Below are 6,529 nucleotides of genomic sequence, written 5' to 3'. Positions count from 1 at the left end.
CCCTGAGGGCTCCTAAAGGCTTTTCCTCTTGGTTCTGAGTGTATTTTGTTCTGTATGTTAGAAGATGCTCAATCCCAAATTTATATAAACCTGCAATACTTGTTAGAAGCAAAACTTTTCTCTCTGTAGCATTCCGGCTGTTCTTTATTTTTTTAATTTTATTTTTAAAGATTTTATTTATTCATATGAGAGAGAGAGAGGAGAGAGAGAGAGAGAGAGAGAAGCAGAGACACAGGCAGAGGGAGAAGCAGGCTCCATGCAGGGAGCCTGATGTGGGATTTGATCCCCAGGACTCCGAGATCATGCCCTGGGCCAAAGGCAGGCGCTAAACTGCTGAGCCACCCAGGGATCCCTGTGTTCTCTCTTTAAATCTCAGGTCAAATTCATAGGTGTTCAGGATGTTTTGAAAGTTATCTAGGGGAATGTGAAATGGTGCAGCCACTCTGGAAAACTGTGTGGGAGGTTTCTCAAAGAGTTAAAAATAGACCTGCCCTACGACCCAGCAATTGCACTGTTGGGGATTTACCCCAAAATACAGCTGCAATGAAATGCTGCGACACCTGCACCCCGATGTTTATAGCAGCAATGTCCACAATAGCCAAACTGGAAGGAGCCTCGGTGTCCATCGAAAGATGAATGGATAAAGATGTGGTCTATGTATACAATGGAATATTACTCAGCCATTAGAAACGACAAATACCCACCATTTGCTTCAACGTGGATGGAACTGGAGGGTATTATGCTGAGTGAAATAAGTCAATTGGAGAAGGACAAACATTATATGTTCTCATTCATTTGGGGAATATAAATAATAGTGAAAGGGAATAGAATGGAAGGGAGAAGAAACAGGTAGGAAATATCAGAAAGGGAGACAGAACATAAAGGCTCCTAACTCTGGGAAATGAACTAGGGGTGGTGGAAGGGGAGGAGGGTGGGGGGGTGGGGGTGAATGGGTGACGGGCACTGAGGGGGGCACTTGACGGGATGAACACTGGGTGTTATTCTATATGTTGGCAAATTGAACACCAATAAAAAATAAATTTATTATTAAAAAAAGAAAGTTATCTAGGTAAGTTTATGGGACCAGGTGAGTTGAGGACCTCTACTCTTCTGCCATCTTGCTGGGATTCCCCAGTACTGGGAGTGTTACATTAAAACCATTCATCTGTGATGATGGGCTGATATACAGTTTCTCAAATTACAAGAGGCATACTATACAGTAATATAATTCTTTGAAAGCAGTTATAGAACAGTAAAATACACTTATTAATTTTATATTAAATACCACTCATCTTATGCTTATGTAAGCATAGGCTGTCCACTTCCACACAAGTCTTACACATGATGCCTTACACAATACATACTTGATGATGACTAAAGAACACCTCATACAATTAATTCTTGCCATGTTATTATATTTTCAAATAGACACATACAACAGATAAGCTTATTAACTGTATGGCATGATTACTTACTCTTGACTAAGTGAAATGAATCATCATCAATGTCTTCATTCTCAGCTTCATATTGAGTTGTCTGAGGAGGAGGAAGAGGAGTTGTTATTGTTATCTCAGGGGTGGCAGAGGTGGAAGGAGAAGCAAGAGAGGCAGGGATACTCAGAGTAACTTCATGGACATACATCATAATGTATCTTATTTCATTTCTCTAAATGTTTCAATTTGTACCAACCCTTCTTCCCTCATTGTTCCAATGTCTGTATCCTAGAAGGGTCCATGTTATAAAAGAAGTCAAAATTAGTCTTGAATCATTGGAACCTTTCTGCCAAATTGTCTAATGTCATTTTGTTTTCTGGCATTGCTTCATCTACATCTTTTTCCCCAATGTCTGGCACTGGTAATTCTTATCAAGTCTTTAAAAATTTCTCTGATGCAGGGTCTGTTAGCTCTTGAATTTCTCCAACACCCATATCCTGACACCCTTCAATCCCTACCCTGTTTGCCATATTCACAATCTCTTTCATACTTTCCTTAACTGTCATAAATCCTGATAAGGCATGCACAACATCTGAAGTTTTCTCCAGCAAGAATTTATTCTGGCTTGATGGCTTGCTTCCATAGGTTTTTCTATAACAATGATGGTATCTTCAATGGTGTAATCCTTCCAGACTTTATGATGTTCAATCAGGCTTCTCTTCCATAGCACGGACAATCCTTTCCATACAGTGTCATGTGTAATGAGCCATACATGGCTTTATGATCTCCTGGATCTAGAGGCTAAATTACAGATGTGGTGTTTGGGAGCAAAGAGACACTTCAATGCCTTCAATGCTAAACTCAGAGTTCTGAGAGGCCAAGGGCATTGCCCAGTATCAAAAGAACTTTAAAACAGAGTCCTCTGCTGGTGAGATACTTCCTAACTTCACGGGCAAAGCATGAATGTAACCAATCCAGAGAAAGAGTTATTGTCCAGAACTTCTTGTACAACCAAAACACTGGCAGTTAATATTGATCTTTTCCTTCAATGCTTGGATGTTAGCAGCTTTAAAGATAAGCGCAGTCCTGATCACATAACAGTAGAGTTAGCCTATCTATCCCTTTGTGCCTTAAACCCTGGTACTTGCTTCTCTTCCTAATAAATGTCCTTTGTGGCCCCCCCCAACCCCACATATCCCAGAATAGTGCCTTTCATCTATACCAAAAACCTGCTCAGGCAGATAGCCTTTCTCCTCAGTGATTTTCTTAATGGCTTGTGGGAACTCTACTGACTCTTGGTCAGTAGAAACTGCTTCTCTTGAAATCTTGACATTTTTTAGGCCAAACCTTTCTAAAAGTAACCATCCTTTGCTGGCACTAAAGTCTCCAGCTTTAAATTCTTTGCCTTCCTTTTGCTTTAAGTTTTTGTCAAATGATATTAATCTATAGGCATGCCTTTCTTACAGGAATCCTGAACCCACACAAATGCTTATTTTCAAGAAGATAAAAAGTATTTCACAGAAAATGTTTTGCACCTGTTGGTGTAGCACAACCATAACTTGATGAATTTTTTTTCAAACAATTCCTAAGCTGAATTCATTTATCTTGAAATGGTGGGCAACTGGAGCAGCAGATCTCAATCTACAGGACATATCAAACAATTCAACTTTTTCTTGTAAGGTTTTGACTTTTCTTGGGAGCACCTCCAGCATCATTAGCAGCACTTCATACAGGTCCCCTGGTGTTACTGTTTGTGGCATTGCCCTAAACACAAAAATACATGACAACTCCAAGAGAGCACTTTTAATACAATATGTAATTTACTGAAGACATGAACTGCTCATGCAGAGATGACTAGTCACTTGGTGTTTTATTTGAGCTCACCTTGACATAACAGGTGGTTATGAAATTATTAAAGTAGTACAATATACTAATTTTATGCAGTTATTTCATACTGCATCTATTTACTTTTCTTGACTGGAATGGCCCAATGCAGTCTGTGTTTACGTGCTTCAGTTTTATTAAAAATCTTTCATAATAGATTTGTGTATATTTTATGGTAATAAATGTAAAAAGACTAATACCTACATATATTTTATGCATTTATGACATACCTTTTTAATTTGGGGGGTATTTTTAGTCTACAGGATTTATCTCAGAGTTTTAAAAAATGTTTGCAAATCTCCAAAAAATTTTCCAATCTATTTAAGTAAATCCATGTGTAAGTGGATGTGTGCAGTTCAATGGTTATTGTTCAAGGGCCAACTGTATATATTTTTTTCAGAGATTAGATATAAACATTTCCCAACCTTTTTTAGGAGACTGTAACTTTGATATTGTAACCTGACATTACAAAGACATTTCAAAATTTTAGACCAATACCCTTTACTAACAAAGATGCAAAAATCTCCAAAATATATTACTTATGTGTAATTTAAACCTTCTTTTTCTTATACATTGAAAACTACCATTCCTAAGCACTGTTGTGACTGAATCCCACTATTTTTGAAGTTTTTTTTAAGATTTTATTCATTTATTTATGAGAGACACAGAGAGAGGCAGACACATAGAGAAATAGGCACCCTGAGGGGAGCCCAATGTGGGACTCAATCCAGCGACTCCAGGACCACACCCTGAGCCAAAGGCAGACACTCAACCACTGAGCCACCCAGGCATCCCCAAAAGTGTTGTATTTTTATTATTCAGTCTCAAATATTTAATTTCCATTCTGATTTCTTATTTGATCAGTGGGCTACTTAGAAGTATGCTGCCTACTGTCTCAGCATTTGGAAATTTTGCAGTTATATTTTTACTGATTTTTAGTTAAATTCCATTATCATCACATCAAGAACATACTTATATAACTTCAATTTATAATTGAAACTTAATCCTTGAAATGTATTTACAGTGTATGGTCTTCCTAGGTGAACAATCAATATGCACTTGAAAGAAATGTGTTATTTACATATTGGCTTTAGTGTTCTAATAAATCCTCATTTGATAGGTTCAATTATTTTATACTTACATTGGTTTTATGTCTGCTTATAATAATTATGGAAAGAGGCAAAACCACCAATTGTGAATTTCTTTTCCCCTTTAATTCTGTCAAATTTTGCTTCATTTTCTTTTGATGCTATTAGGTGTGTACCCAGGAATATTAGAACTTCCCACAGAGTTGACCCTTTTATGATTGCTAAAACTTTTTCTCTCAATACAAATACCTTATGATTTCACACGTATGTGGAATCTAAAAAAACCACAAATGAATAAAAAAATAAAAAGGGGTACCAGACTCATAAATACAGAGAATAAACTGATGATCATCAGAGGAGAGAGAGGTGGGAGATGGGCAAAATGGGTGAAGGGGAGTGGGAGATACAGGCTTCCAAGTTATAGAAAGATTAAGTCGCAGGAATAAAAGGTATAACATAGGGAATGTAGTCAATGATATTGTAATAGCATTGTATGGTAACAGATGGTAGCTACACTTGTAGTGAGCATATATAATGTATAGAGTTATCCAATCCTGTACAGCTCAAACTAATCTAACATTGTGTCAACTATAAGCAAATAAGTTTTTTTTTCTAAATCCAAACAAATGAAAAACTTTCTAGTAATACTCTTCTATCTTAAAATTGGTATCAATATAGCCATACTTACTTTCCTAGGACTTGTGTTTACATGGTGTAATTTTTTTCCGTACTTCTACTTTTAACCTACAAACTGTTATCTTTCATAAGCAGCATATAGTCGAGTCTTTTATTACAGTCAGACCATCTTTATCTTGCATTTGGAGTATTCAGAAAAGCCTATTTGTTCCTTTTCTGCCTTTCTAATCCATTTTTAAAAACCAAGAATGGGGATCCCTGGGTGGCGCAGCGGTTTGGCGCCTGCCTTTAGCCCAGGGCGCAATCCTGGAGACCCGGGATCGAATCCCACATCGGGCTCCCGGTGCATGGAGCCTGCTTCTCCCCTGCCTGTGTCTCTGCCTCTCTCTCTCTCTGTGACTATCATAAATAAAAAAAAAAAAAAAAAAAAAAAAAAAAACCAAGAATGTCATTTTCTCATTCACCTCCAAAGGCTTTCCCTACTTGGGAGTTAATTTTTATTTTGGTAAAATATACATATAAAAAATTGAGTATTTTTAATCATTTTTCAGTGTACAATTCAGTGGGTAAGTACATTTACAATGTTATGCAATCATCAACACCATCCATCTCCAGAACTTCATCATCCCAGACAGATATAAACACTACCCATTAAATAGGAACTCCCATTACCTCTTCCTCCCTGCCCTGGCAACACCATTCATTCGACTTTGTCTCTATGAAATTTGACTATTCTAAGAATATGATTACTTCTCATGTAAGTGGAATCACGTATTTATCTTGGGTATGGCTTATTCACTAATGTTGCAGCATGTGCCAGAATTTTCTTTTTTAAGACCGAAAAATGCTCTACTGCATATATATGCCCCATCTTGTTTATCCTTTCATCTTGATGGACTCCTGGGTTGTTTCCACCTTTTGGCTCTTGTGAATAATGCTGCCATTAACATGAGCATACAGGTACCTGAATCCTCGTTTTCAATCCTTTTGAGTAAACCTAGGAGTGGAGCTGCTGGATATGTTAACATTTTAAGGAAAATTATCCTGAGGTCTAAAAATATTGTTTAATGCTATTATTGTTTAAATGTATCCAGGACTTTGTAATTCCCCTTGTCCTCAATTTTTTTTTTTCCATGATGTGGGTTAATTTTCTTTCCTAAGGATGTTCTTAAAAGTTCCTTCAGTGAGGGCCTGAAAATAAATTCTGGTTTTTGTCTGAAAGTTTCCATAAAGAACGGGGAAAGAATTTGGCTGTCTGTGTTTCTGTTTCGGGCTCTGTTCTTCAGCACAGTGAGAACGTCTATTTTCTTCTAACCTTCACTGTTGCTGTGGAGAAGTCACCTGTTAGTCTGTCACTTCTTTGAGGATTGGGTTTTCCCCACTCTAGCTGTTTTTAAGAATCTACTTGTTTGCATATTCTTTAACTTATTTTATGTGGATTTTTAATTTACCTTGCTTGATTTAAGTGGGCTTCTCCAATCTGATCAT

Source organism: Canis aureus, chromosome 12 (assembly GCF_053574225.1).
Source record: "Canis aureus isolate CA01 chromosome 12, VMU_Caureus_v.1.0, whole genome shotgun sequence".
NCBI classification, from domain to species: Eukaryota; Metazoa; Chordata; class Mammalia; order Carnivora; family Canidae; genus Canis; species Canis aureus.
This window is presented reverse-complemented; position numbering follows the sequence as displayed.